The following is a 13067-nucleotide window of genomic DNA, read 5'->3' as shown; positions in this document are numbered from 1 at the left end:
TTCCCAACACCAAGATTTCCAAAACTCCCCTAACTGTCCCATCCTCCTTAGCCCCAGGCACGTGAGATTAAGATTTGGCAGAATTCCCCTGGGTCCTTCCTTTATGACCCACCACCCTACCATTCTTGACTTGTCCAGTAATGGTTTCACTCACTTGACAAATGAATCTGCTAACCGATATGGTGAAACTATGGCAGTTTTAAAAATTGGCTGGGAATGGCTATTGGGATGTCATGTGGAGACATTGTGTCCAGAGGTCCCAAGAAAATATACACCCAACTTCACATTATAGCCATGCTTCCCATGAGATTTCTTAAAATGGACGAGCTTGAGAACCAACGCTAAGGAACGCAAAGAACCCCTTGACTGGGACCTGGGCTGGTGCTTTGGCCTGAACCTCAAGGACAGAGGTCTCTCAGTGGTCTCAATAGTCAATGGTTTGTTTCTCTTTGGCAGAGGAACTGAGTGAGATGGGTTGCCGCATGTGCAGGTCTGCTTTTTCCTAAGCCGCTTAAATACTTCTGAGAACTATTCCGGTACCTCCCCTTCATGGAACAGTGGTGGGAATGAGAGTGGGTTGGAAGGAAATTTATTATATCTTCCTCCATCTTAACTTTTTTCATCAGAACATATTTTGCATGTGAATCACCTTCCTCTCTTAAATATGAATATGTGTCCTCCCCACCACTGCTAAGTTAAGTAACAATAGTCCTTTCACCTCCTCCTCCCTTAATTCCAAGTCAGCTATGAAATAGCAGCAGCAGGAGAGAAGAGCAATGGGTAAGTACAAGATGTCAACAGAAGGAGCAACCGCAGGAAAACAGCTCTAGAGCTGGCGAAGGGGGCTCCTAGTACTCTCTGAGCTGGCTGCCTGGTCAGACACTGTCCTTCTCTCAGCTGATTTTCCAGGATGCAAGCTGACATCTCTTCATTTCCTTTCTTCTTCGGGGTGGCTTTTGATGTTCATTTTCACTGAGCTGAAATGCTATGGGAATGAGAGGAGAGTCCCACATGGGGTGGTCCCTGCGATGTCCTGGACTGAGGCAGATCCAGAAAATCTTGTACTCACGCTGTCTGCAGTCTTTGTCCTAAAAGATTTACACATGTGAAAATCCTTTCACCAGGGATGCCTGCCAAAGGAAGGTTTGGAGCCCTGACCTCTCTTCCCAGCTCTAGGCCTGTGGGGACACTGGCCTTGCACAGAGGAACTGAGGCCTTCTGAGCCCGTTGGGGTTCTAGGGAGAAAACTGAGGTCAATATGTAAGTCAAGTCAAGGAAAGAGCCAGGTGATAAAACCAGAAGAAAGGTAGAAGCAGGAAGGGAAGGAAAGGAAATAAATATTGTAGAGAAAGAAAGAAACAATCAATTGAGGATGAGAGCACATGTCCTTTTATATTTAAATATCTCAGATGTGTCCCAAGCCAAACAAAATCAGCTTTCTACAATAGAAACAGATCTTTTTTTTTTTTCTTTTTTGGAAACAGATCTTTAAAAAGGAATCATTTTATTCTATTGAAAGCAAGTCAGTTGTTTGCATTAATCAGAAGAGTTTCATAAAATAAAGTCACGGGAGGCAAAATAGTAGGTATTTCAAAGGGAATGATTAGATTTGTTTATGAGGCTATGGCCAGCTGGAACTCAAAAAAATCAATTGTTTCATTTAGATGAGATCAAGTAGAAATTATCATGTAGCTCTAAGTATGATAGAAATACTCTTACCAATAACACGGAGGACATGGGGAGATGGAGAGGAGAAGGGAGTTGGGGGAAATTAGAGGGGGAGGTGAACCATGAGAGAATATGAAAAACAATCTGAGGGTTTTGGAGAGAAGGAGAGTGGAAGGTTGGGTGAGCCTGGTGGTGGGTATTATGGAGGGCACGTATTGCATGGAGCACTGGGTATGGTGCATAAACAATGAATTCTGGTACACTGAAAAGAAATTAAAAAAAATACTCTTACCAAAAACTGATGATTGACCAAACAACATTTTTTTTTTATGATGCCTCCCTAGGTATGACACTCTTGTGCAGTGTACAACTTGACCACCCATACATGGCAGGCCTAAATAATCAAGGGAGAGGTAGACCACCAGAGGCCAGGAAAGCACAATTGAACATGTGTACACACTCTAACATATCTCCATCCCTTCCTCCTCAACACCACTGAATCCCTATCCTACTCTTTTTCACAAATTCCAGGGGGATCAAAGATTGTCTATGAAAAAAATGAAATAATTATAAATCAAAGTGAAGTGGCAATTTTTTAAAAAGTTTCATTTATTTATTTGAGAGAGAGAGAGCGTGAGCCTTCATGGTGGGAGGCAGAGGGAGAGAATCTCAAGCAGACTGCCTGATGAGCTCGAAGGGGTTGCTTAATCTCACAAACCCTGAAATCATGACCAGAGCCACCCAGGTATTCCTGAAATGATTAATTTAAAATACTGTTTGAGAGGGGAAGGCAGAAAGGAAATGATCAGTGTCAGAGCATGTAAGATTTCACGACTTAATGTAAGACAAACAATACTATAGGTATATCCAAAGACTTTGACAAAATGTTTGTCATTTGTATTGAAAAACATTCCCCCCAAAAGAGAATATCTTTAACATATGAAGTGGTCTTACAGATTGATCAAAAAAAGGTAAGAGTAGCAATAAGTGGGCTCAACTGGCAAGCAAATCAATATAAATACAAATAAAATAATATTTTAGTTGTTTCTTTAATAGGGACTTAAAATCCTGGTAATTATAAGATGAAAAATGAAGCACATTGCAAATTTTTTGCAAAGCTTAGGAAGTATAGGTTTGATATATTAAGAGCATAACAATGATACTGGGGCACCTGGGCGGCTCAGTGGGTTAAAGCCTCTGCCTTCGACTCAGATGGTGATCTCAGGGTCCTGTTTCCCCCTCTCCGCCTGCCTCTCTGCTTACTTGTGATCTCTGTCTCTCTGTCAAATAAATAAATAAAATCTTTTAAAATAAATAAATAAATATCTTTTAAATAAAAATCTTTTAAATAAATAAATAGCAACTTGAATTTCTACATGTTCACTAGCTCATTCCTTCAATATTCATCCTTCCATCCACCTATCCCTACATTAGTTGTGTATGCAAGCAACAGACCTATCTATTCATCAAATATTTGTTTGCTCCTCAGTTCATCATTCCTTTTCTTTCTTTCAAAATCAATTTCTTACTATCTCTTGTCACCCTGACAAATTGCTTTCCTTTCTCACTTTACTAGTGAAACACGTATTCAGTGACTCTTGTCGACTTCTCTCAGTCATTTTTTTTTTTAATTTCTTCGCATCCTTTTACTCTGCTGAACAGCTTTTCTTGAAAGCATCCTCTGTCCCTGATTCCTGGTACGTTATATGTATATTCTTCACCCCTTTGATCACTATTTGTCTCTTAACTGCCACTTCCTCTTCCTGTTCTTCAAATTCTCTCTAGAAGTCTCTCGGCTCTCTTCAGCCCAACCCTTCCCAAAGTGTGTACCACGTAGCGCTAGTCACAGGTGTGATGATAGCAGTTGTCCTGAAGCAAAAAGGTTCTGTTGTCCAAGAAGTTTCAGGAACAAATAGGGAATTCAATGAAGGTAAGTGTAGTTCTGTTCTTCAAGACTTCTTCAAGCCTTTAAATGCTAATAGGCATTGTTAATATCCAGCGGGCTCTGTGGAGCTAGAGTATGCTTAGTTTCTCAAATTTATTTTACCACAGAACGTTCCTTTTTATAGAAAGCCTCTGGACACCTGAACTCCATACAACTCATGGTGGAAGACAGTATCTTCAGTTTTCCATCATGACCTCTCTTCATAATATTACTCCCCCAACAACTCTCCGGTAGCCTCTCCTGCTACCTTCCACATGTTGTGCTTCCTAATCACTCTGGGTGGAAGTACATTTTCCCTCTTCCAAAAGCAACAGGAAGCCTTAGAAATCATGTTAACATCTTGCTTGATATTATTATGATATTTATCGTACTCAGCCTATTCATCCGACAGCATTAACTTCTTCAGAACGGTGTCTGTGCACTTTGCACCAGCAAGGAATGATTTCAGCTGCAAGTAGCAAAAAACCCAACCCAGAGGCACAGCAACAACAAGAAAATTCACTTTCTCATACAACAAGAAGCTCAAGGGTAGGACACCAGGGTTGATTAATTCAAGACTCAATGTTGCAATGAAGACTCAGGTGTTCATCCTCAGTCCTTGCATTCTCTAACCTCACGACCCCAGGTGTCACATTTGGATACAAGATCAGAGGGAACAGAAAAGTCGACAGCGATTCCTGCGGGTCTTTTAGGATGCTACACCTTTCTCAGAAACACATTGGCATCTCTCCCTCCCACATTCTGTTGGACAGAACAGGATCACATGCAGTAACTATCAAGCGGAATGAGGTTTCCCATTTCACACTGGACTGGCTTGGACACATCTGTGGAGCTGGGGTTTGGATCATCTTTGAGAGGGAACGGACCTGAACAAAATAGGATTCTGTTAGCAAGGTGGGAATGAGAAGAAGTATATTTATATCTTACTATCCTGCTCTGCTCACCACAGAATAAAATGAACATTCTATGGAATTGCGAAGTGAACAAAAGAACAGGTAGGTGGTTGTGCCAAATTATGTGTTTAGTCAAGATTTTGTAACTTGTTACCTGTCTACTACATTTCCTGAATTTTTGGGGAGGAAGACTCAAAATTTACCTGAGAAGGAATATTCACAGGTGAATATTTATAGTCACTAACTCTATATTTGAAATAGTAAAGCCTTTGTCCTCCCTATACTCTTTATATCAGTAATATCAGGAACCAGAAATATAATAGAGCCATTTTGAGTAAATGTCTCCAAGGGAATTCACAGTGTTAAAATCAAAATAACATAAAACAGATTCTAAATTAAGATTTTCATTGTTTTCATCAACAAAATTATAACTTTGGGAAGCTTCTTTTTCTTTTCCCTCATATTCAAGATAGCAACCATATCACATTGTAAGTGATTTGATGCCAATAGTTGAATCAGTCTGTATTTTAATTTAGTATTTCCTCCAGACATTCTTTGAACATGTGTCAACAGGAAAGAACATGTTTCAAAATCCACTTCTAATCATTTCTCCCTTAATAAAGTTTGAATGTGTTTTTAGTATCTCTGTGCTTTCTGAAACTTGCCAAAAAACGAATCAACAAAACAAAATAAAACAAGATAAAAACCCAGAATTATCAGAACTGGTCAAGACCAAATTCCAAAGAAGGTAAAAGTGACCATGGGGACACTTTCATCTCTACTCTCGGTATCTTGATTTCTCTTAACAATCCTCATCTGCAAGGATTTATTGTCAACAAATACCTACCAACATCTCATAGTTCAAAAATATTTTAAAGTGCTGCCTCTTTATCATGTGTTCTCATTTAATTTAATGTTTCTATAATAATAATAATAATAATAATGATAATGATAATAACTCTACAGATCCAGAAGAAACATCCTCAGTGATGGGCTACCAGGTATGGTGGCAGTGATGAAGTCAGTTTGGGTAGAGAATATTCCTTGTTTTGATCAAGTCACACCACATTGGCATCATCTATTCTGGCTAAGTAACAAGCTGGCTCTAGACATATTTTGTTTTTGCACATTATTGGGTAATTGATAAGCCAGAAGGCCTTGAGCTGCCAATGCTGAGATGTTTAAAACTGTTAAACCAGAAGTGCTGAGGCACATGTATTTCTGCCCAGTGTGTGTGTAGATTGTGTGGGAGATGGCCAGAGAAATATTTTAAAGTTTGGATTTCATCCAGAGAGTACTCTTCTCACTAGAATGAGTTTTAAACCCTTCTCTGAAAAAGCAAAGAAGATGAAAATTAAGGCCCTCAAAACTATGTGCTTCCGGTTCACAGACTGCATTCACACACACACAGAAGCCATTTCCATGTAACATGGAATGAGAATATGGGAAGCGGGGCAGTGGGATAGCATGATGTTAAGGAAGATGGCCCTTCTTTGAATGGCCCTGGTCTTATGGTCCTAACTGCCAGACACCTGCTGTAAGAACAAAGTCTCATGCAGTCAAAAGTCAGAGAAGTGTCCCTGTGACTCACTTGATAGGATTGAGGCCAATAGGTTACAACACCAGCTGACAGTATTCAAAGACACCAACTCAACCAAAGCCAAACGATGCTTGGTGTGGTATTTAAATCATGGTGCTCAGTACTCTGTAAGACGAGGAGGCTTTTAATAATTTATAGCTTAGGGGAAAAGAAAAACTCTTCTAGCAGACCCATCAACTTCCCATCCCAGATATTTAGAATAGTCTTAATTGTTTGTTCTTTAGGCTTTTATTTTGTGAAGGTATCAGAAGAGATCAATATAGAACAGAGGCTGGTGATGGGGAAGGTCATGTGTATGCAAATAACCAATCCTCTTGGAGGAAAGGGTCAGAAAAAAATGGATATAAAATCTCTTGGTCAAAACCAACATATGGTAAGTCTATTATTTTATCTAAAAAAACAATTTTCTGGGGAAAATCTCTCCTTTCGCAAGTTTTAAAGTACTAATAATTATCATTGGCAACAATTGGCATCCTGAACTATATTTTTAACTTATTAAATACAAGATTACTGTTCCAATGGGAAAATAAGGAATAAAAGCAGTAGGCAGCCAGCATTTTGCCAAATGCATCAGAACGAAGCCAAGACTTCATGATAATTTAGCAGTGAAAGCTTAGTCCTTGATGACATTCATTTTCTAGATGGGGAATCAAGTCCTGGACACAGAACAAGATCAACATGGAACATACATAGAAGAATCATCCAAATATGGACAATGCAAGTAGAAGACAAGGGACAAGTCAGAGAAGTCTACAACAGGGATTTGTGTTTTCTCCAATGCATGAGTAAATGCAAAGTTTATACCTGAAATCTTATCAGTGATACTATTTAGTTGAGATATATGTTTATGTTTATATATGTGATTTTCAAACTAACTTTTTAGTAAACTTGAGATAATTGGACTTAATCATTATGAACGGATTCTTTTATAGTCCAAAGTCCTGAGTTAAAGAAATAGCCCATGTCCCGTTACCTACCCACCTGAATCAGAAGTCATAATTCTAGTGCCTGTAATGTACCTCTTTCAGGATGCTGTTTCAACAAAGCATATATACGTCTGCTCAGACCACAAGCGTGAAAAGCACAGGATGTGACCGCTGAAAGATATGGTTTCAGTCAGGTCTTGGCAGGAAACAGAATCTGACTCAGGAGGTTAAAATGAAGAGACTTTAATGAAGGGACTACTCACCGAAGTGTGAGCAAGGGCAAAGGGACTTGAGTGCCCAGGGACTTGCGAGAGCAGAGAGCCGCTGCTACTCCTCAGTGCCCAGGAGAGCTCAGCTGTGGAGGAGGGTGCCCCAGAGGAGCCATGAGCATGGAATAACACAGCCCCTGCCACAAGTACAGGCTAAAGCAGGGAAGGAGTGGGGAAGAAGCGCCAAAACCCTCTCTCCTCCTCCAGTCCCTATTGGCATCCAAACCAACGAGAAGCTGGAAGGCAAGGGAGCCTAGATGATGTAGTCCATGGGGGAATGGAGCATGGCAGGAAAGGGCAGAGACTGGATTTGGGGTGGGTGGGACAAATGGTGGAAGAGTACCTTAGAAATCTGTCCTTTGTGCTCAGATGGTCCCTAGACATGTCCCAGTGGGCAGAATGGGTGACAGGTATGTGACTATATGAAGCTGCTTAGACCTGGTAGAGGTCAGAGTTCACTTGTTAAAAGGTGAGTCTGGCCTCTCTATGGATACCTAGATGTCCCAGTGCCTAGAGCAGTTAGTCCTGGACAGCCTGTGATCATGCTAGGAGAAGGGCGAATGCCTCCCAAACCACCGGTGCTCATAGGGAAATTCTGTAGTTGGCTTGTGGCATCTCAGTCCTCGTTCAGGAGAGACCAGTCTCTCCAGAGGCATGAGTGCTGAGCTGGTGGGGTAGGGCTGGAGTCGAGTACTGACATGCCACGAAAGTCTTATCTGCGGTCTCTGAGATCACCAGGTAAGAAGCTGGTGTGCCCTCATCGTGCAGCCCAAAGGATAGCTCTGTTTGGCTTCTGGTGCGCTGGTCTCGGATGGGCCTTGGGGAAAGCGATCTCGTCTCTCCCGTGAACTCTGCTCTGGCAGATCTAGGGCATGTACACTGCTCCTCCAGTTGCCCTTGTTTACAAGAAACTTGGGCAGGAACTGACGGGGGAGTGTGGGTGGCAGCAAGGCTCCCACGACAGATACAAACAAGGGAGAGTCCCCTTGCTCCCCGGCCCTTTCGCCAAAATCCTTTTTAATCAAGCGCATGTCCACTCATGAAGCCAAGATCAGTGTGCCAAACTCATCTCCGTTGCTTTGCAGAGTGAAGTGATTGGTGGGATGAAAACTGAACGTCGTGATCCAGCATGTGCGGCATGACTCTGCTACCTGCCCTGTGGCTGGTGGGCAGACATCATAACGGGACAAAGAATTAAACAGGAAAAGCAAAATACATACGCCCTTTGAAAACAGTTGCATAAGCGTCCTTGAATAACTAAGTAACATTTATTTGTGGTGCATTGCAAGTTGCTCAATGCCATCCCCGTTTATTTTTGATTGCTTGACTCGCTACTAAGTTATGTCTTTAATCTCTTCATCACGAGTAAGGTTTTGACTTCCATACATTCTGCTGTGGGAAAAATGTTGCTTTTTATTATTCCACTGGAGCCCACTTTGTCAGGGATCCCAGTGGCTATAGCAACGAAATCTCCTGTTGACTCTTCCTCTCAACTCAATCCCTGAAAATTAGTTGGAACAGATTAGAGCGAGCCCTCCGAAAGGCGTCTTTTGGGTTGAGAGGGGCAGGGAGCTGGAAGGCTCATATGTTCTTTGATCCTCTGTGACTTCTCTGATCCTGGGAGTCGGTATGACTCATCTCGTGCAAGGTCTTGTTGTTCTGCTCACTTGGAAACCTCAGGCTGTTATAAATAAGTCCCACTCCTGGCCGCCTTGAACTTCAGCCTTGCAGCTGGCTGCTGCAGACCCCAAAGCCCCCAAAACCCTGGACCAATGCTGAGGGCTCTTTCCACATGTGCAAGGCCATGACTACAAAAATAAACCACTTTAACAGTCTGGGGCTAACCTGACTTTTTATTGTGTCAATGAAGCTTCATCCATATCTGCCCCCTACCGTATGTAAATGGCATTAGTGGGGTTAGTGGGTGGTGACACAGCCAGAGCTTCTGTCACTTCCTGGGGCCCGTCTTTCTCCCCTCTTTTTACATTGTGTGCCTCCACCTGGGCGCTCTGAGATCAGGAATCAAGGGGTCGTGGGGAGCCACGGCAGGAGGAGGCATCTGGTGGAGGCCCAGCCCAGGACCATGTCGCTATTACACATTTTGAGTGCTCACTGCTTGCCAGGACCTGGGCCCCACACATCACTTCAACCCTATGAAATCTGCATTCTTATGTGTTTCTGCACCTGGGGAAATCAAGGCTTACTGACGTAAATGTTGTGCTCAGTCTGTAGTATTAATAAGCTGTATACTCAGGATTGGAACCCAAGTGACTTGACCCCCAAATGGGACATTCTTAGCCACTGCTCTATATGGTGAAATAAATTTACTGTTTCCACCCTCCTTTCCTTTGTGACAGAGGAGTTAGGGGTCACAGGGAGTAGGGACCTCGGTGCCTGAAGTGGTGGGGCCAGCAGGGGCACGGCAGAAAGGAAAGTGGTCCAATCAACATTCCCAGTTGTGTATGAGTGATGGAATGCTGGCACTGCTTCCACCATTTTAATTTTAGAAGAAGGTGAAATGAGAACACACTCTTGAAAGCAGGGCTCCTTGATACCATGCACAGGGTGGGAGGATGCTGGGCATGCGGAGGTGTAGCCCCTTCACTATCCCTTGGGCAGCTGGGGTTCATGAGGCTCTCTGGTTTGCTTATTTCTTCTCAGAGGCTATGCCATCTCTTGTTCCCCTCGGATGTGCAGGACCAGAGCCTGTGTGACCACCTATGTGAAGACCACAATAATAATCATGAAACACTTCCTGCTCATGGGAACTAGAAGGCCCCTGGATGTAAAAGACAGTGCTAGAAGTGTAGACATGCCTAGATGGGTGAGGGATCAGCGAGGAGATCAGGGAAGGCATCACACAGCCCCTGGCATTGCAGCCTCAGGGGCGAAGTCTTTCAATGACTGGAGAAAGTAAGTCAAGCAAGTGGATGGAAGAGCAGGTCCAGGTGACCTTGGTCATTGACTGTGGACACATTTGCCTACAATCTGGTCATTTCTATTTCTTATGAAGAAAATATTTAGTTACTTACTAACCTATAAATACTAATGTTGTAGAACTATTATAGGGCAAGATTTTTCAAAAACTGGGAAGTTTAAAATATATATTTAGTTAAAAAATAAATTACAAATAAAGTTTTTCTTAACTCTGGTTTCTTTAGCCATTGAGTAAGCGACTTAACCCGAACCACTTCTTCAGACAGACTTTTTGGGCTCTAAGCTCAGAGCTCTGGTGTGTTTAGGGCTCAAGAAGCTTTGGGGGACAATGTTTATTGCTTCGACCTGCTTCTCCTCTTTTCAGGTACTAAAGGTCTTTGATTATCTGTTCATGCTAATTGCCCTAGCAGTGGAACTCTATGTGGGGGAAAGCATTACTTTGCCGTTTGAAGACTCTGACTCTAATAATTGAATGTCAAGTGCTCTGTCGATGTGTCCAGCTCCACAGAGGAGAAGCCTGTCTTCCTGCAGCAGGTCTGTGTAGCTTCCCAACTGCAAGTACACAATCTTGAAGGCTCACCATGTAGGACTGTTCAGCGGTGAGGGGGGGGGGGGGCGGGGGTGCCTCACCATTTTTTGCTTGTATGGGGTGTGTGTGTGTGTGTGTGTTTCAGCCAATTAAAAGGAGATTATCATGGCAAGCATGTAGCACTTGTTATCTCCTTTTCAAACAGCTTTACTAAGTGGCTTCCTTGCCAGTCCCTTCGAAAGTGCCTGCCAACTATTCTCCGGGAGGATTAGATACCCTACCCTACATGTCTGGTTTTCAGTACAGACTCTCGTTTGGATGTGGGGTGCTTACCAGGTGATCATTCATGCCCTTCTTTGAAGTTCCATTATTTTAAGTTCATAAAAGGAAGGCATTGATACTAAAAAGTTAGCATAGGTCGTCGCTCATCAAATTATCTATTATGATAAGTGCTGATCCTTTATAAACCAGTTCTGTGGACTAGACCGCGTAAAGGTTAAAACTGTGATTTGCCATCTTGAGAACACTTGGAATGCAGAAAGCCAAAGGTATGTTGGATCCCTTTCATTCTTGGAGACATTGTTTGGTGTTTTATTCGGTGAGTACTTCCTAGATATATTTACAAAGGAGTCAGGCTCAGCATGTTGTCTGGAAGTGGTGGTGTATACACGGGCTCATGGTCCACTGTGAGAAATATAAGCTGGCTGTGTGTGCACGTGGGTATGTGGGGTGCGCACTTTGGAACTGAAAGTGGGCATGTCTATCTCATGAATGGGTACACATATATACAAATATGGAAATATATACATATATGTACACACATATATACATATATGTACACACACATATACATAAGCACAGTACATCTATCTCACCTAGTCTGACCAAGTTAGGATGATGTTTATAAGACAGCTTGCAAGGTCTTTGATTCTATCACATAAAGTTGCAGTGGATTAGAAGTTGGTAAAAACATCTGCTAAGCAAACTGTTGGTGGTAGGTCAACAAAATAAAAGAAGGTCTATTTATTTGGACAACTGTATTTCATTGAATCTAAAATGTTATCAGTATAATAAATGTCATGAAGAGAAAAAAATTCTTCTAATTAAACTCTGACAGAATATTTCTTTAGTTCTTGAATTTTTATTTATACTTTTTAAAAAATTTATTATTGAAGTATAGTGTTTGACTTATTGAAAACACTCTTTTAGGTTAATTTGGACATAGATTTCTATTCATTTAGAACTTTTGAACTTTCATAAGAAGAAAAATATAAATTCAACAAATTAGTTAAAATATTTCTAAATGACATCAAATTCCGGTCCTTCTGAGCCATGTGTCGATATCATGTCTTTTTCACAGAGTACAGGTCTTGGACCATTAAGATCATTAGTAATACAGCATGTCTTAAAATCTAGCCCCACTACTGTCTGAGATTCTCTTCCAAGTAACTGACACCTCCTCCTCCAAATTTTGGTGTGTACATGAAAGCAATGACTTCCATCATGATGGCCAAATTCCAACTTATTAAATAACATGTGAAGATGTGTGTCTTAGAACCCAGAAAGTATGGTAAAACAACAACAACAACAACAACAACAAAAAAAACTTTTGAAGGGTATCCTGTAGTTAAAAATTCCAGGGTAACCCTTCAAAAATAGGCTTTGTCTATCAGAAATCTCCAGAGTAAAGATAAGTACTAATTCTGTTAACATGTGACTGGGAAAAATCAGTAGTCTAGAGGTTTCTCAAATTTTTGAGTTTGTCAAAATCAAGTGTCTTGTTTAAAATGTTGATTCCTACATCCATCCCTGATCCACCAAACTGGAATCCCTGGCCATGCCATTTTGACATCAGGACACTGACATAGGTGGTCTGGACAACCATGCTCGCTTATTTATTTATTTGAGAGAGCGTGCCTGTGAATGAGGGAGTAAGGGGGTGGCAGAGGGGAAGGGAGAGAATCTTAAGCAGTTTCGCACACAGGACAGAGCTTGACTCAGGGCTTAATCTCATGACCCTGAGATCATAACCTGAGCTGAAATCAAGAGTCAGATACTTAACTCACTGAGCCACACAGGGGTCCCAGGGCAACTGTACTTTGCTGCCCTGAACAAAACTGTACTTTGCTACCTCTTTCTGAGGCACCCTCGGTATGCATTAAGCTCTCAGATAATAGGCTTGGAGACTTTATGAAGTCTGTGGCAGCCAAAAGAAAGAAAGGCACTTTAAAAAAGAAGAAGAAGAAGAAGAAGAAGAAGAAGAAGAAGAAGAAGAAGAAGAAGAAGAAGAAGAAGAAGAA

Source organism: Lontra canadensis, unplaced genomic scaffold (assembly GCF_010015895.1).
Source record: "Lontra canadensis isolate GAN:19392208 unplaced genomic scaffold, GSC_riverotter_1.0 scaffold5, whole genome shotgun sequence".
In the NCBI taxonomy this organism is placed as follows: domain Eukaryota; kingdom Metazoa; phylum Chordata; class Mammalia; order Carnivora; family Mustelidae; genus Lontra; species Lontra canadensis.
This window is presented reverse-complemented; position numbering follows the sequence as displayed.